Source organism: Lepisma saccharinum, chromosome 12 (genome assembly GCF_977018435.1).
Source record: "Lepisma saccharinum chromosome 12, izLepSacc3.1, whole genome shotgun sequence".
Classification (NCBI taxonomy): Eukaryota; Metazoa; Arthropoda; class Insecta; order Zygentoma; family Lepismatidae; genus Lepisma; species Lepisma saccharinum.
In genome coordinates, this window is record NC_139240.1 from 32,986,779 (window position 1) to 33,014,504 (window position 27,726).

At 39.9% G+C, this 27,726-nt stretch overlaps 1 protein-coding gene across 1 annotated transcript in view; it reads left to right on the forward strand.

The window, feature by feature from the left end:
* Positions 1-27,726, forward strand: part of Dscam3 (Down syndrome cell adhesion molecule 3) — an 823,298-nt gene that overhangs the window by 621,853 nt on the left and 173,719 nt on the right. The window lies entirely within an intron of this gene.

Genomic DNA, 27,726 nt, shown 5'->3' on the forward strand with positions numbered 1-27,726 from the left:
TATTCATACCTCAAAGGACCCATTTCCTTATTAAGTGAATGGGAGGAAGAGTTTTGTGCTGTTTTTTGTGTTGTGTTCGTCCTATTCATACCTCAAAGGACCCATTTACTTATTACTGTGAATGGGAGGAAGAGTTTTGTGCTGTTTTTTTTGTGTTTCTATTTACGAAGGACCTATTTATACTAATAAATAGGAGGAAGCGTTTATTTTAACGTGGGATGTCATCGGATTTTTTCCGATGCATTCATTCAGTACCGTTGTCCAAGATCGCCTCATTTTCCGGTGATGGGGACATTTTGAAGAAGAAGAAGAAGAAGAAGCTAACGCAAACAAGCCGGTTCTGGTCTGTTTTGCGGGTTGCGTATTTTTCGGCGCAGCGTCTGCACTTGCAGTCATTTGTTCGCTGTCAGTCAACCCCGCTTGATTGATTTATGCTTCTTTTGTTTTTGATCAATCCTGCAGTGACCGAAACGTTACACAATGTCTCCCTCCCCTCCCTCCAACCATGGAAAATTCACAATCCAATCAGCCAGATTCGCTTTTGTTTTAAGGCAGAAACGTCCGGCAGGAAATTATTGATGGTTTCCCAGCGACCTCTTTGTATAGGTTCGCGATAGGTACACTTCAGAGCACCACGTTTTGTGTCTATTTTTTTATTTTTTCCGCCGCTGGACAATGACGGAGAGGTTAGTTTTAATATGAGGCTTGTTTCAGCACGGCAATGCCTGGCAACACAAGAAAGGCCGTATCAAAAAGTTCCAAGACTGGCATTTGGAATTCCCATTTTACTTGTTTTGTCTGTACTTCTATTTCCTAAATTGGTGCAAGTTGCGTAGGGGTTAACGTTGTCGACTTTCAAGGCAAGGGTTGCGGGCTCGATTTTAGGGAGTGCTCTGCGTGTGTCTTTAAACTGTCTATTCTCGATTATTATAACAATACGTAATGATGCCATAGACTCTATCTACTACCAGGATGGATGACGTCACCGTCAAGACATTGTCACCGAATGATCTGGGCGAGTGTTTCTTCTTTAATTTCATATCCTTCATTTTCATCGTCACTATTAGAAAAAGTGACAGGTAAGCGACGCGAAATAGGTAAGGTAAAGATCCCCGTGCACATTCAGGGGATTTTGGGGTAGGGCTCCACAGATTCTCAATCTCAGCTATTTTTGAAGTGATGTGATCAGCACCACGCTCCGACCGCCTGTACCCTCCCCGGGTTGCCCCCAGGTACACATTGATTTGAGGCTGGGAGAGCCCCAGAGTCGCTTTATGCGGGTACAAGGCCGGAAAATTTCGACCTTAGATCACCCACCCCCGAAATCGAACCCGGGTCTCCCACGTGACAGTCAGAACTCCTACCGACTAGACACCCGTGACTCTTTCGGATTTATAAATAATAGACGCGAAAAATGAGAGATACAAAAATTCAAGGAGGCTTGTTACTAGCAACTTCTTCCTGCAACATCCACCGGTTGTACACCAGTCGTCAGAAAGTTAGTCCGCTACTCCTTTAGTCGGGAACATGAGAATCTTTGCAAATCATCAGGGCTTGCTGGGTAGAAAAGAAACACAACATTGTTTTCAAAGTTAAACGCAGTTTTATAATCACTTATATATTTCATAATCACTTACCAATAAAACAGTAGAACATTCAATACTAACGTTGGGCAATTCACTCACATATAGCGAAAGTCAAATTACATAATTAATATCTTACTTTTAACTTATCAACCGAAAATCTATTCTTGAATTACCCCCGTTTCCAAGTTCTTATTGATTCTTCCCCTTCACCTGTTTTCAAAACTCAGTCTGTCGTCAGGTGAGAAACGTTCAGGTGGGTTCACTTCCTCTGCTGAGATGAGAAAGTGACGTCAACAAGAACAGATTATGACGTATTTCTAAACATATACACGAAGTTCCAACCACAACTGTGACACGCACCTTCTGTTTCTTAGGGCTTTATGTTAGTCGGTCACAACCCTTTTATCGGACTTCTCAAAGGCTTCTTAGGGTTAGTAGGACCAAGCCTTTGCGAGGTCTGTGGTGCAGGATTTATTTTTAATTATCACCTATGTAGGTTTGAAATGAAAGATCATTAAGATCTTTTACTCGAAGATTTATTTAAACTTCCGATGATATACAAACACTTTTCAAACAGACAATTCACCCGATACAACTTGTAGGCCTAAACCTATTAGTTGTACCGAAGTTTATAACCTTGGTCTTTTGATGATGCAGGAGAACGCCTTATTCAGAGTTGGGTTTGTGGAATATCTACCAAATGGAGCACAAGTACACCAGCCAATCCGAAGATTGAAGCAAGATATTACCCAACGTCCCTTGAACCATCAGCCTTTCGGCAACCAGGAGAATGTCCCGTAGGGTTACAAAAGTCTAGCTCTTTTATATCATAATTTTGTTTACAATTTACCATGGTTACTACATAGTTGTTTTATATTTCCATAGTTTCAGCATTTTTTTAATATTTAAGTTAAACAATTCATTACCCATTGTAACATTAACAATAACATTTTTATGGTAAGAAATCTAACAATCTTTAGAGAAAAGATTCAACACTATTTCTTAATAACATAGATTTTTATAACATAGACTGAAAAGTTTAGTGCTTAAAAGGCATGTGTTGATAGGAGCGACACAACTGTACCAATCTAGCTATAGTTGTCTGTGACAACTTGCACATTATTTGAAGTAACAACTATGGATCTTAGAACGACTTAGAACGACTTAATAATATTATCGTGACCCTAAAGGATAGATGATTCAGACTCGTGTACAAAGTTGGCGAGTTCAAATTCCACTACCTTCAGTTTATTCACCCCATTCTCCTCCAACCTCCCCGTCGCGACTAACCTATTCGCACAAATAACTTTCTATAATTAGATTATCTAAACCAACTTTGTTCTTACCTAAAATCTATTCAAGTTAATATTGCAAGAACTGTTTTCGAAATTAAATATACTATACTTTCCAAGTTTGGCAAACACATACACGACTGCCTGTGACACAAGAAAGGTAGTTTAAAGGCCCTAAGTTCGAGTCGACGGCAAAATGTGGAGCAGACGTGTCCGAGAGACCGTTAGGTTTTGTTCTATCTGATCAAGTATGATCGTTATGAGGACTCTTTTTGTTGAAATACCGTGTGCTGTGAGAATTGTTATGTTATCTATTGTTAAATGAACAATATATGTGTTCCAGCACTCACGAATAGTAGCTCTCACTTCTCAACTGACTTCCTAAAACAAGAATTCTCATCTTGCTTCTTTACTTTCCCACTTACACGTTACCAACCCTTGACTATATATTGTACTTTCTCGTGTATTAAGAGTGTTTATATGTTTTTTAATATAATCTTAATTTGTATTAATCTTAACTATATCACATCAAGCACAATTGTGTTTATTTATATGTGTATTTGTCTTCAATATTTTTCCTTTGTTTGAGTGTGTAAACGAGCCTTTGTTCTCACTTTTGTATTTGTTCTTTCTTTGCCTTCTTCATACTTTTTTTTTGTTGTTGTTGTTTCTTATTTGAATTTATTATGTAGTATATGTATCCATTGGGGTTAGGCGGCAGAACAGCCGCATGCTGAATCTCGCCCTTCAATAAAGGAAAATTGAAATTGATTGATTGATTGATTTGGTGTTTTAAGTCCACTTTATGCACAGATAGGCTAATTGGGACTGGACCTACAAGTGGGATCCGAACCACTATGTGCCCCCACCGGGTATCGAACCCGGGACCCCTTGATTACAAGGCAATGACGCTACCACTGCGCCAACAGGGAGGCCTAAGAAAAGAAAGATAAGTGACCGATTTGTGAGCGGAACACGCAACCTTCCAGATGACCTTGGTTCAAACCCTATGTAAGCTGTGTATGCGTCATTATGTGTGTCCCATAGTCCATATCATCGGTTCATCTTTCAACGTCGCGATTAACCCAAGGGGTAGACAAGTGAAATAAACTAACCCAATAGAAATGAAGATAACATATAATTCTGCATTTGGAAAAAAAATCAAATTGGCGATAAAATGCCATCCCAATACTGTGCTGTGTGTTTCGATGTGTTTCTACAATTGGAAGAAACTAGTTGCATAGCCAAAGTATAAAATGAATTCAGTACTTCCAAAGATTATGAGTACCGTTAAAAATGAGATTTATTGAGCTTGTAGGTCCTCCTCATGGCCGTATTTAGAGGGGGGCCCCTCCCGAAACTTCTGACATGTTGGATTAATGGAAGTTCAGGAACCAAAATCTGTAACTCATTTTCAATTTTTTTTCGAAGCATCACAAAAATACAAGGAGACAATGTTGAAATGATCGTGCTAGAATTTTCATACATTTAGATTTCTCAAACTCTAGTGAAACAGGATTTATTCTGGGAATCGTAGCCCACCCGCGGCCCCTCCATTTTCACTTCTGCTTTCCTCTTTCCAGTGTTGCTCCTGCGTCACAAGGAATATAGAGTGAATATTCCCTCATGATTGTCCCAAAATTCCCTTTCAAACTTTTAAATTCCCTGTCCGAAAAAGTCGAAAATCCATCTTGATAGGAGTTCAAACCTAGGATCTCCAGTTTCTTAGCGCATTACGTTCGCGATTGAGGTTATAATCCATGCACCAGGCTGTTTATAAACAGAATAACTGGTTCCACACTTTTCAAAATTCCAAATTTAGTTTTATGGTCAAGCAACAAAAACCTTTATGACTAAAATTTCCATGTAACTTTTAAAGCTTTTTCTTGAAGTTATCTAAAATTTAATAAAAAAGTATAATATTTGTGCATTTCAGTACACACTGTATGAAACGTTAAGAAAAGAAAATTGTGCTGTATATTCACTCATCTGCTGGATTGAGTAAGCCCCCTCATGAATATAATAATAATAATAATAATTATTATTATTATTATATAATGGAATACAATTGTTTTATTATTATGAAATTTTAATCATTATTGTATAATTATTGTTGTTATTTCTATTATTCAAGTTTCCTCCTCAATGCCATTGTACTTAGTAACGTCTTGTAATCATGGTACTCCGAGTTCGATACCCGGTGGAGGAATGTAGTGATTTCTGATCCCACTTTAAACGGTGGATCCGTCCCCGATTACCTTTTCTGTGCATAAAGTGAACTTAAAAACAAACACAAACTAGTGAACTTGCCTGATTATTAAGAGTTCTAAAATCAGATATCTGTACATTTTGGTAAGTTACAATCCTTTATTGCTGGGAAAAACATATGATGGATAAATTGATGGGAGAACTGTATAAGAAGTAACAAAGATATACCACAGAGAGGATTGATTGATCAATTGATTTGGTTCATTTTACTTCCGTTTTCTTCCACTTTTGGCTAATCGCGGAAGAGTGGTGATATTTATGACGAGACACTCACAACTATGACCTTTCAAGATTGGAACTCTGGCGTTGTATCGTTCTGGGCTAACCACTCCGCCGTGTCACCACAGACAAGAGGAGTAGCTTCAAATACATTGGAAAATATTTCATGAAACGTTCCAAAGCAACAATTGATCAAGCACAACATTGCAAACAATAGCCACAATAACAAGAGATGAAACTCCATTGTCCCATCCCGATTTCGAAATGACGCAAACACACTGCATAGTTAATCAGACATGAAACAACTGCATCGACAATTATCAGCATTTCGATCCAGCATCAGCGCTTCCGAACTGGAAAGAACGGAACTGCAATAAAAGCAAAAGCGAGAACGTAATATAAATATAGAAGAAAAAATGGCCATATGACGGTGCCCGCTTCGAGGCACATTACCGCCCCGCGCACACATACGAATTGACGCAGGTTGATTTTACCCATGACCAAAGGGACCGGGGGAGGGGGGAATTCGTGCTGCGTAATTACCCACACATGTGTAATGCACAAGGGACTTGCCGAATGCGAATCGCGCATTGGCAATGTTCTGATTGAAGGGGCAGGGTCATTACTCAAATCTGCCAGACTCTCTGTGCATAGTAGATTCAGGTACGAATAATCTGAACAGCGATAACGTTCATCATATTTGTTTAACTTGACCTACTTTCACCTCTTAGACATGTGTAAGAGACTGTATCTGACATTGGAGATAACGCTGCACCTTTAGATTCTTCTGCGCAGGTGCAGGAATCTACTGCGCATGTACACTGCGCGAGCATTCTCCACGTGACGTTGCAGAGAACAACAGCTTTCTGCGTAGGCAGTGGAATCCACGGCGCATATCTACAGCGCACCCTCTACTTGATGTTGCAATGAATAGCCTTTATTGAGTATGTCCAAAATCCTTCAGCACATTGATATTTTCGTTCTTCTCGACAGCAGACTAATATCTGCAAACATTATTTGTTCAATAAATTGCCTCATAATTAAATCCAAACCGGAACTCAACTAAAATATAACTTTACATTGAAAGAAAATATAGCAATGCGCTTGGAGTTAAAATAAACAAGCATCTACAACACCATCATATTAAAATCACTAATGTAAACATTATAAGCAAAATTATTTACATTTTGAATTCCTAGCAAGTTATATCTCTCAAATTTCCAACACTGGATGAATTACCGACTATGGTACGAAGTGAGCTCCAAAGCTTCATTAACTTACTGCGGAGCATACATAGTCAAACCACTCATATCGTCAGTAATTGAAGTGAAGAAGTGAGAAGATGAGAATAATACATTCCGAGAAAATCCATTCATTATTATCCGTCAGAATAGCTTCACGACTTAAAGAGACAAAAAATCAGTCTGCCGTACCGACTGAGATTAAAATATTTCCATTCCTCCAGGAGTACATACGATGTACTTCTGTTTAACTTCTTATCGAGTTGTTCATGAACATATACTGAGCCGTGAGAACGGCATGAACTTATTTTTTGAATCATTTTTCACTAATAAGCTAGTTAATTATTATCATGACAGATTGACATGGGATCAGTCATCAGACGTCTAATCGTGACTCTCCGATAATTTCTTATATAGCTTCCTCACTATAAAAGTACATTTCTTGAAAAATTTTAACGCTGCCTTCCGCCAGTTATTAATTTATTTAATTTTGTGTATGGAATAAATTGATAATGTTAAGCATTCAAAAATACCTCAAAGAATGAGGCTTTATAATGCAGCAAACTCTATGTAAATATCTCTTACGGTATTCGTGATATACATTTTAAAATTTGGGTTGCGCGACTTTTAAAACACTCTGTAGTTCGTCACTAACAGCTCACAGAAGGGAGCCAATCTCGTACCTCGAACCACCCGAACAACGAATAGCACGACTGACAGACATATAACCGATTCAGCTCTTCTTTTAAGAACTAATACCGGCAGATCTGCCATTCGCAAATTCGCCCGGGTTAGTGTCGCCAGGCGGGATGCTAGATATTGAGAACAAACAATACAAAATAGGTCGTGAGCTTCCTAAAAGAACCTTTCAGGTCTGGATGCGTTCGCGATTGATTGCATAACCAGAGGGACCAGTTCTCCAGGCAGAACACTGTAACTGAGCATAAAGTTTTCATCAAACTGAGCGACCTCGCAGACACAATTTCGCTTTCATGTCTCCCCCAGGCCAGTGGAGCCATCTATGAACTAAATAATGCATCGCGCTCTTCCCCGTGCTTCTGACCATGGCTGAGAAACGAAAATGGCCAGGAAGTCTTCGAAACGTTAAAGGAAGTGACGTCAGAGGAAGAAAATTGCTGCTATTCAAATCTTCTTGACGAACGGCATTATCTCGACTGGTTATTATTGTTATTACTCTTAATTTACATTCAACCGTATATAATACATATACTAAACGCGTAGCACAATACAAATTACATAGATATCTACCTCCACACGCTCGTATCAGATGTGAGAAATACATGGTTTTCATTACAATAAAAATTTAGATTTGCAGACTGACTGCTCAACCTCTACCACGTAGATGACAAAGGTAGATCGAAATTGACTCTCTGTGTTATTAAAAACTACAGGATGTCCCTAAAGTTCCGTTATCATTACAGTCAAACAACTCTAAACAGGGCAAAACGTTCCACAGCTCAAAAAGTTTCTTTGTACGTCAGTGGACCTCAATGTGTGCCCCTGTGGTTGTCCTCAGGATATCAAGGCGATATTCCACTTCTACCCATACACACTGCAGCATATCAACATCAACTGTTTACACAGCTGCAATGATCATACTGCGAAGTGTAACAAGATACGGAACAGGGGTTTGGTATACACAATTCTTGACGTATCCCCAAAGTAAAAAATCCAAGGGGTTGATATCAGGAGAGCTCGTGGGCCAGGTGATTGATCTGTCACGGCCTATCCATTTCCCACAGAAACGTCTACCAAGGATATCGAGGGAGGGAGGATCTCTTCCATACTGACGGCGAAAGTATCGTTGCACAGTAACCGGTGATTGGAATCATCATACCACAGCGCACATTGGACATTCTCCTGGGATGTTGTCATTTTCCAAACCGCAGAACAAAAATGAACACCAATGAACTAATGGCAACAAATAAACTCAAATGACAACAACAACAAAATGTTTTTGAGGTCAAGAACGTTTTGCAAAAACAAACGTCCTGCTCTGTCATGTAGTTTCAGAGTTATGTTTGATTGTAATGGTAACGAAACTTTAGAGACACCCTGTATAAAACGATAGTACCTTGCCGATATGTCTAAGGGGACTGGAAAATGAGCATCGGTGTAGTGATACAAATGCAGCTTCCTAGCAACTGTGTACTTTTGAGTATGGCCTGTATAAGCGCCTTAAGGCTATGTGCAAGAAGAGACGGATAGGATTTGCTTTCTGTCCTCGTGTTGTGCGCCAGACCTACTACCTTCAACCTGAGTGACCACATCAATGTAATTTTTGGTTCGCGGTTGAGACCGGTACCTACTATTTCGTAACCAAAAGATCCAGAAACGTCGAAAAGTGCTTCATCATTAGAGAAGGATTCTGTGAACAAATTCATTATGAATTACTGCTCGTTGATGTTCGTTGGGGATCATACTTTTCAGTGAAGGTTGTGGATTTGAAAACGTTTCTTGTGTTTCTGTGATGTGGTTGTCGCCAAAGTTTTGGTACATTAATCTATAAAGCTGCGGTCTATTAATCAATTAATTTCAGTTATCGGTATATGATATCATATCCCTTTTATTAAGTTTTACGATGATATCACAATCCTATATTTTAATGAACAGAGTTTAGTTATAGCTCATGACTGTAGAAGTGAAATTATTTTAGTAACGACCAGACACTATTAGCAGTGCGCATACCTGGCTCTGGTCTTAGTACCATGTAGGCACCCTTTTTGCAGCTATCACAGTCACTGTCCATATTGAACCACTTTTCACTAACTCGCGATGGACATTTTCTGAACTTGTTTTAATTCATCCTTCAACATGGCGACAGCTCTTTGGTATTCTGTGCGACTGTCGCCACAACTCATCGCACCAGTGTTCAATGGGGTTTAGGTCAGGCAGTTGAGCCGGCCATTTCCTCAAACAATGCGCGTTATGGCCTTTGCGTGATGAGCTGGATCATTGTCATTCTGAAAGTGTAATGGGTCGTTTACAAATTCTTGCCACACTTTGAATTTTAAATTGTTCACAATGGCTTGATAGGCATTCTCATTCATGTATAGAAGCCCATACCATGGAAAATATATTCGCCGAACTTGAAAGAAGGTACATCACTCGCTGGTAAACACCGGGTGTGTATAAATGATGTATACAACTTCCTTTTCATGTAGAATGAAAACTAAATTACATATGTCTTCTCTGTGACAGGAAAACTAACTGACAACTATGAAAGTTTTACGACTTTGCTAGTTCGGGATTCCGGCGACTGGTGGCGCTAGTGGGTTCAGTAAACAGAAATGGCGTCTCCACAGGAGACTTTTGGTTTGCAAAGTTAAAATATGTAACACAAGTGTACACATCCGTGTGTCGCCGAGTACCTCCAACACTGATCTCCGAGATCGCATTAACGCAGCCTTCGGTCGTGTTTCAGCGGACATTCTGGATCAAGGAACGGTGCACATGTGGAGACATACTGATTGACTGAATGTGTTGCACAAAACTTTCACTTCTGGTATGTGTTTGAGGCATAAGAGTTCTTTGTTCTGTGTCGTTTGATTTTACAAGCAACCTGAAACTGTACACTTCATTTATGGACACCCCTGTATTGTTATGCAGGCGTCCATCAGATTGCCACAGCATGCAGCGTGATTCCTTAATACGTAGGGCAGTCTTCCATTGTTGCGATGACCAATAAGGACGTGCTTTGCACACTGTTAACGACGTCCTAATTCAGCATAGGTGTCTGTACAGAAGATCGATCACTAGATCCAATTGCACTCACTTCTCGGCGAAAAGATGCGATAATTTGCATCACTTCACGATTCTTATCCAAAGCCGCTGGCCATAGTGGGCAACGATGTCTGATTGTTCCCTCTTCACCACACGTCGGAGATAAACGACGATCCCGATGACTGTTTTAGGAGTGTTCGTAACAGCTTCACGTTTCTGGAACTTGTCTGAAATATCGCGAATGGAAAGAGTGAACCTGGTGGGTACAGATGATCATGTCTTGTTTGGCAACGTCGACCTGTCCCCACATGTCCGTACCGGTAGATTTGGTAGGTATGCACATGACATACGTATCCTATTCTCCTTTCAAGGGTATTGGCCAGATAGTGTACATATGGATTGAGCGAAACTTGTTTCTTAACACACGCAGATACAAATGCAGATTTCGCTCTATCTGTATTGTCGGAGGCGACTTACGGATAGGAGAGAAAATACAATCGGCGGAGGAGACGGAAGCCGAAAATTACCGCAGAAAGCGTGATCACGTTTTTGCTTCATGACAACGCGAGACCCTACACACAAGTCCCACCTCCCCTACAGTCCTGACCTGGCGCAATGAGACCACTTCCTCGCAATCTGTGAAGAAGGTTTGTAGCTGTATAGCATTACATCAGCAATGATGGCAGGGAGGGTACGATATAAACATGTACACGTATGTGTGTGAGAGAAAGAGAGGGGGAGAGAACGTACATACATATTGCAACATGCCGTGATAGCATATAAGGTTGTGAAGGTATGGCTCCACACATTCACAATCTCGCCCATTGGTGGAGGTGAGGTGTTCAGCACCATGTTCTGGCCAGTAATATTTACCAGGGTCGCTCCAGGTACTCATTTATTAGAACCTATGCGAACCCCAGAGCTAGAACAATTCGCACCTGAAAATTGAACCCGGGTCTTCAGCGTGTCTTGCCAACTGGGCCATCGTGGATATATACGTGGGTTAGAAATTTAATAGTGTTAACACTGCTGCATATATACGGTACGCCATGAAACGGAACCAGTGCTTCTCAGTTATACCACATGTTAGTTTGATAACTAAGCTACCTCCCAGTAAATGGACTCTTCCATCCAACACTACGCGCATGCGTTGGAGTTGACGGTCTAAAGTTGTGTAATCAGAACCCCACTAATGTAAAAGTTCTGGTGATTCTCGGCGTACAGACAGACCGTCAATGCGCAGTATTACTGTTCATTTTTGGAACATAACCTGCGACCTGCGTTGAGAAAGAAGAGGGGATACTTTCTGCTGAATCCTCCCATCATTTTGCAGGACAATGCTCGGGCTCATGTAGCGCAACCTGTGGATGATTTATTAGCTCGATGGGGCTGGCAGATACTCTACCAGACTTTGATTTGATCTCTAAGATGAAGTTTCCGAACTGTTCCAGAGATTCTTCAGCCAATAGACAGCTCCATACGAACCATCAGCAGAACAGGGACTGCTACAGAAATACTAGCAACTTCCACATCGCTGGCAACGCTTGTACCCAATGGTGGTGACTACATCGAGGGGCTGTAAAAGTTTTACAGAGGTATCTCTTTTGTATAATTTGAGAATAAATAGTTGCATGACGAATATAATTATTTTTGAACATATGACATGTATAACTTTCCTGTGCAACATATGTTTTAAACTTATGCAACATTTTAACACTTAATTGTGTACATACTCGTATTAAGAGTTTCATTACAACATATTATTTTTCATTAGTCTCATAACAAACCAAGAGCAATAATGATATAAATTGTATCTCAAATGTGCCGCGCTCCTTAACCTCAAGACAATTGTTCAGGCATTTAAGACAAAACTGTTTAGTAGCAACAGTTTCAAATAGATAGTTTGTCTTACTTCTCTCTGGTAATTTACAATGTATTACAGAAAAGAATCATATTGCGAGCGAAGAGAGAAAGACAATTTTTGATCTATTTTTTTGGAAACTGAAAACAATATTAATTTAATAGACCGCATTATGGTATTATTTTCATTTAGATCGTTCGGCTCCCATGGCCGACTCTCGCCGCCCACAGCTACGGCTCTGAACTTGATGAGACTGTAAGAAAGGCAGGTATTTCCAGCGAAGCGAGGTCGAAAAGTACTTTTATTTGTACAAAATTTGAAGTCAAAAGGGTCAATTTCCCCTCTGTGTCCCCTCTGCAGGTGCCCTTGGCTGTCTGGAAAAGAAAATGCTGGAAACATGTGAAAACTAATTTAATCTTGGGTATTCTTTTGCCCTGCTACTCTTAGATTCTGCCAGTCTTGTTTTTTTCTTATCTCAATGTTTGCCTCCCCTATTGCTCCACCCCTTCCAGCCCTGAGATTGCGCCACTGCTGCCTGTGGTACCTTTTGAAGCAGAAACGTCCCTTTTTAGCATCCAGCAGTATTCTGCCATAACACTTGCAATCCACCTGCCCTGGTATCTTCTTACCATTTACAGAAACTTCTTTGTGGAATCGATTACCTTGATCCTCAGAGAAGTAATCCATATTACTTGGAAAGATATCCAGGCGTGAGTACATAATATGTAATCTGAGACTCAAGTTTACGGACGTTGTCCAACATGTTCTGCACATAGTGTTCGTGGATTTCGTGTTTCTTGTTTCCTAGAAAGTTTGCAGCTACGTCTTTGAAACTTATCCATGCGGCTTTTTCACTTTGTGTCATAGTACAGTAACACCTCGTTAATCCGGACCCCGATATATACGACTTCGCTTAATCCGGATAGGCAAAAGGAAAAATAAAAACAGAATGCAAGGTTTTAATACTACGTACAAAAAGTACCCGGAATTTGTGAATAAAACACAAAATACGTGGTTAATCATCAACATTTATTTTGTCGCCTTCACAATTGGCCCCATCAGATGCAACACAAATACGCCAACGCTTAACCCAGTCTTCAAAACACTTTTCAAACGCACAAGACGGTATCGCCCTGAGTTCCTTCTGAGAATTTCCTTTAATGGGTTCAATTGATTCAAAACGCCTTCCCCGAAGTGGTAACTTGAGTCGGGGAGAGAGACAGAAATCACAGGGAGCCATACCTGGATAATATGGGTATTGGGCGAGGACATGTGTTGAGTTCTTGGACAAAAACTCGCGAACAAGAGTCGAAGTGTGCGACGACGCATTATCGTGGTGCAAAATCCAAGAATTGTTTTTCCATAACTCTGGTCATTCTCACGCAGACGCCTCATAACGGTCACATAAAACTCTTTATTCACAGTTTGTCCCGCTGGAAGGAATTCTCAGTGCACAACACCACGATTATCAAAGAAAACAACGAGCATGACCTTAATGTTTGAGCGACTTTGGTGTGGTTTCTTGGGTTTTGGTCCATTTTCGAAACGCCATTCCGAAGATTGTTGACTTGTTTTGTATTTCATACTCATACACCCATGCTCATCACCAGTTATGATGCGTTTCATGAAGGTTGAATCACTAGAGACTCGCGAAATCATGTCTTCAGCAACATTCCTACGATGTGCTTCTTGCAGGAAATTCAGCTCCTTCGAAACAAGTCGTGCCTAACACATCAGTCAAAATGTTGTGAACGGACATGTGTGATATGCCAAGCTCACGAGTCACCTCTCTCACACTCACATCCTGGTTTTCAATCACCATTGCCTTGATTTTTCCGACGTTTTCGTCAGTCGTCGACGTGGAAGGTCGACCAGAACGGGGCAAATCAGCAACAACTTCTCTGCCTTCTTTGAAAGCCTTGTACCATGCATACGCTTGTGTTTTCGACAGACACGAATCACCAAAGGCCTTTTGTAGCATTTTCAACGTTTCAGCACACGACAGTCAGTTGGAAACACAAAATTTCAAACAAATTCTTTGCTCGATATTTGTCTCCATTTTACAAATCGCAGGACACTCGTCAACACAACTAACGTAAACAGCTGCTGCGTACAAATTGATGGATAGATTATTCTACCTATCTGCGTGGTCATTCAGTACAGTGCTGCCATCCTACGGACAAAATGAATTCTCGAAACCTCCAATGTGGGACTTTTACCAGCAAAATTCCGGGTACTTTTTTTTACTGAAGGTAAATGTGGCAAGAAGTCAACAAGAGAACTTCTCAAAGAACAGGCAGTCAACCACTGATGAAATTCTGTTTCCCGCAGACTTTGTACTGTACTGTACTGTATAGTGTATTTAGGCATATATCCTTTAAATAAACCATAATAAACGTGTTTTGTTGCTATAAACGGAGTTTTAATGCACTTTCTACTGTTCTTTTAGGTTCTTTCAGTTAATCCGGACTTTCGTTAAACCGGTCAACTTATCTCCCTATTAGTCCGGATTAACGATGTTTTACTGTATTTTCAAATTGCCTGTCCCTCATCAATTTTCTCTTCGTCGCCTTGTAATCAAGGGATTCCGGGTTGGATACCCGGTAGAGGCACATAATGGTTTGGATCCCACTTTAAACTGTAGGTCCAGTCCCGATTAGCCTTACTGTGCATAAAGTGGACTTAAAACACCAACTCAATCAATCAATCAAACCCTCATCAATTTTCTGATATGTAGGCCAACGAAAATAACCTCCTTAAGTTTATCAAAGGTGATTGATGTGCATTTCCTGGCAAGATACTGAAAATATTTACCTTCTTTGTTGTTCAGTGCCTTCACGAACTAGTTCATTATGTCTAACTTGAAATGTAAAGGTGGAATAAGACTTTAGACCGATCAAGCAATTATTTTTGTGACTCACTTTTCCCACCTGGTGAGAGACAATCCCAATGTGGCTAATTCTTGATTTCGTATTCATGGGATTTGTCCTGGCTGACCCATTAACAAAAAAAAGCAAGGATTTTAATGCTTCCAGCCTGTCACCCTAGCAGCGAACTTACCGCTTTCAAATCACCACACACGGAGCACCCGTGTTCACATTTAACTTTATTCAGCACCATCTTAACGATTTCATAGGATTTTTGTTTCAGCGAAAGTGAATACGCTATTGACACGTTACTATTATGTAATAGCGTATTAATCCATAAGATTTTTTTAAACCTTCTCTGGAAGCTTCATATTGACCAGGGCATTCACTTGTTTACACCAGTCGTCTACCCTCAGTGGTATTTCAATATTGCACAGTTAAGCGTTAAGCAAAACTTCCTGATGTGTTGAGGAAACAGGAGTTTCATCAGGAAAATAGGTGGTCAACTGTTTGCAATAAACAGGTAGAAAACTCAGGATTCCTCATGGAGGAAGAGCTCCATGGCCTGGGTTTTTAGAGGGTAGAAAGGCTGGGGGAGGACTGACTTTTGATTTGGATTTGAGAGAGAGAGGAGGTCGAGAGAGAGGACTTGAGAGGAGAGGTCAGAGTGTCGCTGGTCAACAAGCAAAGAAGTCCAAAGAGAGTTTAGATATATCGTATCCTACGACTTTGTAAATTCAAACTTTTAATTTAAATTTTTAAAAAAAAATCGAGAGAGAGAACTTGAGAGGAGAGGTCAAAATATCGCTGATCAACAAACAACAAAATCCAAAAAAAGTTTAGATAAATTGTATTCTACAACAATTTAAATTCATCATTATCATTCTTCAAATAAACAAATATTAATCCAACCAACATGTATAATTCAAATTTAAAAATTCCTAAAACTAAATAAATAACCATTGTCTTTTCTAATTACTGTATATATTTATTTCAAATTTTAATGCAATTTATTATAAAAAAGTAAACTATAATACGTGGTAGAGGTGCCGGGATTTTCATTTATGATACGATAGTATACATTTCAAGTTTCAGTGAATACGGAGCAACTATTTTTCCCTATCTTTATACCATTAGTAGTTCGTACCAGTTGATATGAGTTTCTTGTACTCAGCTGGGAACAAGAAACTTGAGCACTTTCCTTTGGTACGTTCAATTACCGTAGTAGATCATTCAGGTGCTCTTGTGTGAACACTTCTGGCTTGCCACAACCTGTACAAAATTACGCATGGTACACGTTTTCAGAGATTTGGTAATGTTATGTCTTTGCCTCTTCACTACATATCTGCCACAAATATAACAAAAGAAGGCCGACATTCTGAACGTTTTCGTTTTCAAGAACAAAAAACAAATACAGACTTGCACTACAAAGACAAATTAATCGAAAGGTTGCACGCTGCCACATTAGTGGGTAAATTGAGGAGCTGAGAAATTAAAAACCTGAATTTCTCGAAAACGGTGGGTGATGGAAGTAAACTAAATCTGTTCCAGAATCAGCTACCAAGGGACTGTACCGGGTGTCCCAGAAGTCTTTCCCCGATTACAAACTTTATTCATATCCGCTATATGTAAGGTAGAGATGTGAAAGTGGTGCCAAAATGTTGGAAAACTAACCAAGTGTTTTTGTTCCAGGTTTCAGTAACGTGGCTGTATGTAGCAGTGTCAGTGCCCAGGAAATCGGAAATGTTCACAAATCAGGGAAACGCTCAGTGAAAAAATAAACGTTTGTGTAAGATATCATAAAGATAACTTTTTTTGGCTGATGTTTTACGTTGTTTGAAATCGCTGAGGTTGATGGTTCGGCCACTTCTCGGTAAGTCAGCAACAGATTCTGTGGTCTTGAACTTGTCATACCACGACTTAATCCTCTCGACATCGGGCGGCATCTTTCCATAAGTTGTTTGAAAGTTCCTCTGCACTGTTATTGGTGACCGGGTCTCGTGACACACTGAGATTTTTCCTGATTTGTGAACATTTCCGGATTCCTTGGCACTGACACTGCTACACTACAGCCACGTTACTGAAACCTGGAACAAACCAACTTGATTAGTTTTCCAACATTTTGGCACCACTTTCACATCTCTACATTGCATATAGCGGATATGAATAAAGTTTGTAATCAGGGAAAGACTTCTGACACACCCGGTATATTAAAACATACTGAGATCGAAAACATCCGAGCACATGTCGATCAGTGTTATTAACAAATTAATATCATTCCTGTCTTTTATACTTGTGTTACTTTTAACCTTCCGAACTCATTATCCTGCGTGATGACTGTGTTTTAACAAAGTGCTTTCTGATAACACCGGGCCTCTTACCTTTTTAACGTGTTGTGTATGTCCTGTTCAGCGATTTGTAACCTGCAATTTTAACCATTCTAAAGGAGTGTTTAACTTCAGTTAAGGATATTTACGTAATGGGATTTTTACTCGTATACTTTGATAGGTGTAAAATGGCCAACTGTACAGACTCTCAGACAAAGAAATTAGCTCGTTCATTTATTCATTCCTTTTCAACTGGATTAGTGAAACGAGATGAAATGTCTTTGGAGTTGAATCTGGAAGTCTCCATCTCGGTGTAATCTCCAGCTTAAACTGGAATTCTCGTTCTCGATCTGGTCTAGAGTTGTAAGTCTCGTTCTCGATCCGGTCTCGGGTTTAAACTGTAAATGTCATTCTCGATCTGGTCTCGAGTTGAAACTGTAACTATCATTCTCGATCTTTTCTCGAGTTGAAACTGTAAGTATCATTCTCGATCTGGTCTCGAGTTGAAACTGTAAGTATCATTCTCGATCTTTTCTCGAGTTGAAACTGTAAGTATCATTCTCGATCTGGTCTCGAGTTGAAACTGTAAGTATCATTCTCGATCTGGTCTCGAGTTTAAACTGTAAGTATCATTCTCGATCTGGTATCGAGTTGAAACTGTAAGTATCATTCTCGATCTGGTCTCGAGTTGAAACTGTAAATATCATTCTCGATCTGATCTAGAGTGGAAACTGTAAGTATCATTCTCGATCTGGTCTCGAGTTGAAACTGTAAGTATCATTCTCGATCTGGTCTCGAGTTGAAACTGTAAGTGTCATTCTCGATCTGGTCTCGAGTTGAAACTGTAAGTATCATTCTCGATCTGATCTAGAGTTGAAACTGTAAGTATCATTCTCGATCTGGTCTCGAGTTGAAACTGTAAGTGTCATTCTCGATCTGGTATCGAGTTGAAACTGTAAGTATCATTCTCGATCTGGTCTCGAGTTGAAACTGTAAATATCATTCTCGATCTGATCTAGAGTTGAAACTGTAAGTATCATTCTCGATCTGGTCTCGAGTTGAAACTGTAAGTGTCATTCTCGATCTGGTCTCGAGTTGAAACTGTAAGTATCATTCTCGATCTAGTCTAGAGTTGAAACTGTAAGAATCATTCTCGATCTGGTCTCGAGCTGAAACTTGTTAGTAATGGAAATTCGTGCATTTTAAAACACCTTGAAATGAAGGCGAAATCTGCATATCTTCTACATACAAGTGTGAGTTCTGGAAATCGAGATAACTTTCTTGCAACCACATCCACACGAACTCTCCAACTTGCATCTCCCGGGACTTTCCAATCACCTTACTACGCTGTAAGCAACCCTTATCCAGCACCGTTCCACTTTACAGATACAAGACCCGTTACCGCGTCGATAGAAGCGAAGTTTTCACCCCGCCCGCTAAAAACTTGCCCTTTTCGCTGATAGCGGTCATCTGGTTGTATTACTGCCCCATTTCGACACAGAAACGCCCGCCCACGCCCCCCTAAAAACCGGCCCCGGGCACGCAAGAAGTCCCCAAGGAAGGCTTCATTAGCGCTAAGTGGTCCGTTTGGAGCTGGCTCAATCTGGCGGCCGTTACGGGAACTAAATGCATTTCACCCGGCGCTCTGATACGGTTCTCTCTCTTCCGTAAATTGGGCTCTAAACATGAGCCGTGGAAAGTAGTTCCCGGGCTGTGAGGCTTAATGGTTTACAATGCAGTGACTGTTTTGGAAACACGGACTGTTTAGTTTCCGAAACCTCCGCCCAGGGGGCAGAGCTGTACACTTGTCTGACTGATGTGGTGTTCATTCTAGCATGTTTTTTTCCTTCTGTTCTAACATTGTAAAATTAGTATGTCTGAATCCCGACCCTCACTGATAAATTTAGTGGCGAATCCTCAGTCTTTCCTATAATTGTTTGCATTCGGATAGTCGAATCCAAAGAAACTAAGCAGCCGCATTTCAAATTCTGGAGAGAAACGACCTGAGCAGTTTGCAACACTGCCGCTGCTTATAGAGAGAAAGCAAACGAACCGCTCACTTATTCATATCGTCCAGGTTTCTGCCCTATAAAATGCAAAATATTTCATTAATCTCTTCCTGGCTCTCTAAGTAGTATATTAAACATATTAACTACAGAAGAGGTGCAAGATAAATGTATTTTAATTTCTATTGTAAAATAAAAATGATAGATAGATTTCTCTTGCATCTCTTCTGTAGTTCATAACTTGGGTGCAGTACTACATAGCGAGTATGATACCGAGGAATTGGATTGGATTGACTTTGTATAATGTTTGTAGCTTCAAATGTGCTGAAGACAATGTTTCTTACCTTGGCTTTCTATCATTTTTCTTAGCTGAGTCTATCATAATTATCACAACTATCTGCCAAGGCCAAGAAAATGCTGCAAGTTGTGAAACAAAAAGGTGTGCCATTTTGAAATGAAGTCAAGCTTTAGAAAAACAATGCCTGTTTTGAACTTGCCTTGCATTGCGGTTATAACAACAAAAATATGATTTTTTTTACAAAAATTGTAAAGCATCAAATTATTGTTGTTCGGACCATTTGGTATAGATTGACCCCTCTGTGAAAGTTGCTGTGGCTTTTTTTAAACATTCAGCATCGTTATTCTCCTATGGGAGGAGTGCGTCCAGTGAATACCTAAAAGAGATGAAATCGTACTGGTTTCTCTGTCACTTTAGGCTTTCGAAAAGATGATAATGAGTGATGATATGATGAAGGGATACTCACAGAGAACACCCATGATCAGGCCGTTTCCGTGCTCGTAGCGAACACTGAAAGGAAAGGATTTGCAGGTGTGTGCTGTTAGCGAACATACAAACTTGCCCTGCCTTGTTTGTCCTTGAAAGTGGTCAACATGCAAGTGTTGCCATTAATACCTTATAATCATTTTGTGTTTGAAATTAGCTAATTAGCTAGTAGAAATCCGTGTTTTGTCTTCAGTGACCCTTTACACTTCATTTTCTTCTCTTTCGTACATAGCCACGCCACCACGCTTTTTGCCTTGTGTATTTTTCGATACTGGTAACCATCGTACACCAAACACAAATTCCCGTTTTAATGAATTTTATTTCACTCATCTTGCTGGTTTCACATTCGATTGAAGAATGATCAGTAGTGAGGCAAGGGTCTCACTTATCGCACAACACTTGAGCAACCTTGTGTTCTGACGTCACGGAAGAAAGCTTATTAATTTTAGGCTCAATGCCTACGTTGTTAGGTTAGGCTAGCTATGTTTAGTTCTCTTAGCCTAAATAATAATTTTCCATTGTATTTATGCTAATGGAACCTAACCTAACAGACCTAAACTAACCTCGTAGGCATCCCTCGTCTGACGTCAGAACACAAGGTTACAAAACTGCTGTGCCACAAGTTAGACCCTAATCAGGTCAGGTCAAGAGGCACCAGCCAATGAGGTGTGTCTCCACGTAAGTTGGCTTATCACTGGCAACACTTGCATGGTCACCAGTTTCATGGACAAATAAGACAGGATAAGTTTGCGTGTTCGCTAACAGCACGTACCTGCAAATCCTTCCGTAACTGTGTTTGTTAAGTGAACGTGTTCGATATGAGCACGTTCGATATGAGCACGTTCGCTAACAGCACGGCACCATCAGGCCAGAATTCAATCCAGGACCCCTAGCGCCGTAGCACGCCCGTAGAATTGTTTTCGACAGTAAACATATCAGTGTTTGGAAGTGAAACACTCACTTTTTGCAGGAATTCTTAAGTTACTTTTAAAAGTAAGTATTTGTAACAGTCGTATCAATTCATCCTCATAAATAATGAGAGCACTTGTCATAGCGACAAGTTAAATGCTTGGCAGCAAAAGGCACAACTGAAATAAAATACCTTAAACAACTAGAAACTTCAAATAGTCACGCGTTGGATTTTAGAACCTTGAACCAGAATCACATGGTAAGGATTAGAATAAATACCTGTCTACACTTAGAAGAATGATGATGAATTTAGTAACGTAGAGTAAAATAAAACTGAGCTCTCTCTAGGCTTCGTCGCTTCTTGACCAAAGTCAGGATAACTCCTCCTTCCAATCTCTCCCCAAAGGTGCTCTTCTCCGTTTTCAATCTATTCGCCAAGTGAGTCCCTTGCCAGTCTGTCCGCTCCTCTAAACACCTTTCACTCAACACTTCCTATACGCTGATCAGTGAGTTTTTACCTTCCTATTATTGTAAGCTGCTTACTCCTTCTTTACCTGTTGTAAACCTTGCAGCCTCAATATATCAGGAAGTGAAAGTCTGCTTAACACTCGACTGTGCACTAAAAGTAACGTTCTCAACAGTAACTTTACGGCGCTTAAATTGTTAACCTGAATATTTGTAACGTGGGGAAGAGCTACATTTGGCAATCCTGTTCCAAACCATGTGTCTTCCCTGGATGGTAAGGTGAAAGTATTTTCTTGAAATCGTCTACGTTAGGATTGTTAGGTTTAGTTACATGCTAAATTTAGAACTTTCACGCTTTAATGCAAGTTGTTATTTCTAATTGCGTGCGAACACTTCAATGTTTTGGGTGGATTGCAAGATTTATTTGGACTTAGTAGTACAGATAGAAATGAGTCATTGTCGAGAGGGTGGGTCTTGTTGAACTTGAAATAGAAGCAGGTGCAAGGGGAATTGATGTTACAGAATGGCTGGCATACGAATGAGTTGCTGTTGTAATCATTCAATGAAATACGGCTCCTTGTCTCATGCTTTATTTGTTGGAATTACATAAATGTATGAATACTTATATTATGTACCCGAAACATAAATATAACAAGCATAAGTCTTCATATATTTACTTCATAATTATTCCAGTTCCGTAATCCGCCTGACTACCACGCGGGAGACCCTGGTTTGATTTCCGGTGTGAGTGATTTCAGGTGGTACGTTTTCAAGCAATGTCCCTGCATGGAACTGTTCTAGGGTTCACTCATCCTCTAATAAATGGGGATATAGCCGGTCGGAGCGTGGTGCTGATCATATCACCTCTACAAATGTCCGAGATTAGGTATGTGTGGGACATTATCTCCATACCTTGCCATGTACAGTCACCAGCAATAAAAATGCGACAACTAGATCCTGAAATACTCGCTTCCCTGCAAGGCGTTATGCGTGCTGCCTAACTATACGGCGATACGTGGATTTTAATAGCATATTCTCAATGGCAACTTCTACCACCGCCGTTGAGTTAGGCAACACATATACCAGCTTGCAGGGAAGCGAGCATTTCAGGATCTAGGTGTCGCAGTTTTATTGCTCGAGACTGTACCTTCACGGCATGTTGCCAGTGGCCTCTGTCAAAGTATACTGTGACATTTTTATTTTTAACATTTATCTCGGTTATTTTCCTACGACAGGAGTGTATTGATTACACAAAAAGAGATACACGAAATCAACGTATCATGGCTTCAGTGATATACCCGCATACGTGTATGATAACACGTACTCTCTTCCAATACAGTCAGTATCAATGCATTTCCGAATATCTCCGACAGCGGCGCTTCGATCGCTCACTTCAGTGTTCATCTGACCGCAACTCATTCCCTTCTCCCCGTCCTGTCAAAACCCCGTGAACCTGGTTCCCGAAACAAGCGAATCGCCATGTATATTAATCAGGATGGCTCTTGTACGATTAATGAACAGATCGCAGAGGATATAATGAACGCTGAGTTCTGCGCATGCGCGGGTATTACCTCGAGCCACCCAGCGAGTCTGTGCATGCTTCAATTGGCTTGGATTGCTCCGATCGTGAAGAAATTAAGGTTGGACAATTGATACGTCTGAATGCATGTCATGCGTAAATAGGAAGTTCCAATGGTACTCCTTAATATATAAAGCATTTGCGAAATAGTATAATTACGAGACATAATGATAACTTTTGATGCACATGAATCAATTACTCGAACTTTATAATGCACTTGAGGGATTAGTGCGCCTCCTCGATGGCGTAGTGGTAACGTCGTCGCCTTGAAATCAAGGGGTTCCGGGTCGACACCCGTTGGAGGCACATGGCACACTGGTTCGGATCTCACTTTAAACCGTATATCCAGTCCCGATTAGCCTTTCTGTGCATAAAGTGAACTTAAAACAACAAATCTAATCTAAAATCTAATTTGATGGATTAGTGTGTTTTATCTAGCCTAACGTGCAAATATTGGTTACATTAGTGGGCGACATCGGTGAAGTAGTGAGTTGTATACTCGAGTGACGATTTCTATACGGAAAGTTCAGTGATCAAATCCTTGCATTCACGTTAATTGACTCTCCTTTATATTTCCTCCATGGTGGAGTGGTTAGCATAGCCACCAGGGGTCCTGAGTTCGAATCCCGGCCTGAACATGGGTGTCCTTTCCTTATGAATTTCATCATATCATCACTCATCCGTATCTTCGCGATTAGTCAAATGTGGAATAAAGCGAACTGATATCAACCAAATCCAAATCCTTCATCAGTATAATTTTATCATCATTCATCTGCATCGTTGCAATTTGCACAATGAGGAGAAAAGCACTTAATACATAAAAACTAGGACTGAGCCGATGCCCATGTATCGATATCGGCCGATACCAGTGATATCGCATCGGTATCGGAAAGTATCGGTTGGAACTTGTATACTGATACTGGCCAATAATGTTTCTGCATTTATTGTCTTTCTATGGATCCGCAAAAATGCCGTGCGTTACTTTCACTGAGTATACCGGATTTATGCCAAAATCGCAGTTTTTTTCATATTGATCATGTTTTATTCGAAAAACTCAATTTTTTATTATATACCAAGTAATTTAATGTTCTGAAGTAATTCTTCAATATTTGGAAACAACACTTTTGATAAGTTGATTCACATAATTGGAGTGGAAGACTTACGCTTTAATATTAATCATTGTTTTAACAACTTCTAACTATTTCAATTTGTATATATGTATATATACGCTATATGTATCGGGAATCGGTGAGAGTATCGGAATTGGCATCGAATCGAAATGGTATCGGCTCAACATTAATAAAAACCGAGGATAATATCTAAGTGAACATTAACAATTCGGTTTCGTATTTTTGCCGCTTTTCTAGCACTTTGGCCTACACTTTGGCGACGATAATGATGATTACATGAAAGTGATGAAATCATAGAGAACTCCTAGATCGAACCCGGGAACCTAGGTAGTAAGATCGAGAGCTATCTCGGCCACCTAGTCCACTTTGTCGCCTATATGTGAAGATATGGAAAGTTTTAATCTGTGAAGAGTTTTCGATAGGATGATATGCGAAACTGTATCCTATGCCCTTAAGCGCCTGGAATGCAGGCAACCCAAATATCATTACACTTGTACAGGTTGCATAAGACCTAGGATATGACGCAACCAAATGAAACGATCGTGTGCTATCTGTGCGATCATAGCTGTATCATTTTGCAAATATCTCTCGTTCATTTGCTGGGACTTCGATACTGTTAAAACCAAACCAGCTGCTGTGTGTGTGTGGTGTGTGTATGTGTATGTGTGTGTGTGTGTGTGTGTGTATCCCTTATCAGTAGCTTCCATACTTTATTGATTCCGTCCGTGCGTTTTGCGGCTGGCAGGCAAAAGTGGGGAGGAAATACCCCTTATCACAACTATTACATTTTTCCTTTAGATCTTTTTCCCATGCTTTGTTCAGAATGTAAACAGCGGGTTTCAGTCAGAGGGAGATACTGACTGGACAGAACTGCAAGCTCAATTTCTGCGAATCGGCAACAAAATGCAAGTGTTCATTTGTATCCCAGATGAAGCTCTTTCGATATAGTTGAGTCATTCAGCATCAGAGGAATCAAATTCATTTCCACTTACAACGTCTAAAGCCATTATTAAACTATCCTATTTTTCTACAAGAATTTTTGACCGCTTTCCTGCGGTTAGTAAACATTATATTGTAAAAATATGCGACGAAGTATTGTAATCGTGGTCTTAAAACATATCTGGTGGAAAAGGTCAACCTCCGTGAAGGAATGGTTGACATAGATCAGTTCAACGCCATGACTCCAGGGTTTGAATACCTGCCTGGGATGGGATGTTCTTTGTGAGTTTCCCTTCATCAAATTATCACTCATCCTTATCTTTGCGATTAACTAAAAGTCGCAGAAAAGTGACATAAATAAGCCAAATCAATCTATCAATGAATCTGGTGGAAAATTCGTCCAACCAAGCTTATGAATATATAATTGCTTACTTATATATGGAACGTATTTCCAACCTAACTTTCCAGTTTCAAAGACTGTTTGCTCAAATGTGATTATTTCTTGAAACACAGATAACGTCACATTTATTAGCCTACGTTCAAAGGTTGATACAAAATTAAAGTAAAGGTCTAGAATCCATTCCAGAGGACTTAACGACCCTAAATTAATTTGCATATTTAAATCAAAAGTTGAGAAATTAATAACTTCTTTTCCATGAAGTTGAAGTGAAACTTGTATTGCTTAATTTGACCTGGAGGTGATTCAACTTTTGAAACTTATATTCTTTGTGCGTTTAAACTCAAAATTGTTTCGTTATAGTTAACGTACATAAGAGTTATTAATTTTTGTACATTCTGTAAATAATTAATTAGAATGTGTTTCCTTGCAACAGAATTTCACTTTCACAACAAAATCTTGATTTTAGAGTTTCTATACATGAATGCATCGGCTTAACCTGGCGCCTAACTTTGGGGGCAGAATCGAACTTGGGGCTTAACTTTTGGTGGGGGGGGGTAAAGAATTGAAGGGTTTCCATTACGTATAGAAATATTGTGATAAATAACTGCTAAACCTTCACACTCATATAAATTACACTTTATTACTTTGCTCCTCAAGTCTCAGGAGACTAACCAAAGTACTCGTATTATTAATTTGTAAATTTTGTAAAATCTGATAATGTTTGGGGCAAGTACCCCGCCAAGTTATTCTTATGCATGAATATGAAGGAATATTAAAACTTATAAAATTATATTAAATATTATATGAATATAACAGCATTTATAATGCAACGCTTTGTTAAATATTTAGAAAGAACATACATAAAACGATCGTTTATGCTTTATTTATGGTATTGTTTTAGTGCATGTCTGTCGTGGCTACAGCATAAACTAGTGTACAATATATTGCATTTTTGTACATAGATAAAATTTAGTTATCTAATTAACCCTTAAGTACTATGGGCGTCGAATCACAGTACTATGGAGGTGTCTGTCAGTCCTCTGTTTTGGACTGTGCACTAGCTACTTTGCTATTTTCAATTTCTGACGCGTTTCACGTGTTCAATTATTATTGTTTAGATTATAAAACGTAACGCAATTTATGCAAGAGGAAGAAAAACATTGCAAGAATGGTTCCTATATTTATTTTAAATTCCAAATTATTAAGATTTCTACATTCTTATGTTGTCAGAAGAGATATATTGGGTTGGCCCATAAGTTCTGGCGTTTTTCTTTAAGTGAAAATCTTGCGTGAAAAATAAAATGTGTTGGCAATGCGTTTTATGTTATTCGATAGAGAATTATGTGCTCTACAAAATAGTGTGTTTAGATTTTATATGCTGATATACTTTTTGTTCTTTTCAGTTCATTAAAATGGAGCGTCAAGTCGACAAAAAAGAGCATTTTCGACACCTTCTGCTTTTTGCGTTTAATCGAGGTGCCAAAGCCACAGAATCTGCTCAAGAGATTTGTGAAGTGTATAGCGAAGAAGCGATGCCTCGCCGGTAACAATTCGGTAGAGGAATCGCTGCTTGTGTCCATGAGTTGACTGATGACGGGCAAGCAAACCGGCTGAGATCGTGGCTCGTTGATTTTTGTTGTCGTTCAAAGCATGCGGAACCCATGCACCCAACTTTTGAACCTTTCCCATCGAGTGAAGGTGACGCTGTATGGTACTGTGGGAGCATTCCATTATCTCCGCCAAATTCGCTCGTCGTTTGGCGTGGATCTTTGACAATAAGCTGGAGGCCTCCCCGATGGCGCAGTGGTAGTGTCGTCGCCTTGTAATCAAGGGGTCCCGGGTTCGATACCCGGTGGAGGCACAAGTGGTTCGGATCCCACTTTATACTGTAGTTCCAGTCCCGATTAGCCTTACTGTGCATAAAGTGGACTTAAAACAACAAATCAATCCAACCGAGAATAAGCTGATTCAGTCGCTCCTCATCGAACTGAACGGAGCGTCCGGTGCGTTGCATGTCTTTGAGGTAGAAATTGCCATCTTTGAATCGCTTAAACCAATTTTGAGCCGTCCTAAGAGGTATCGCTTCTTTGCTATACACTTCACAAATAT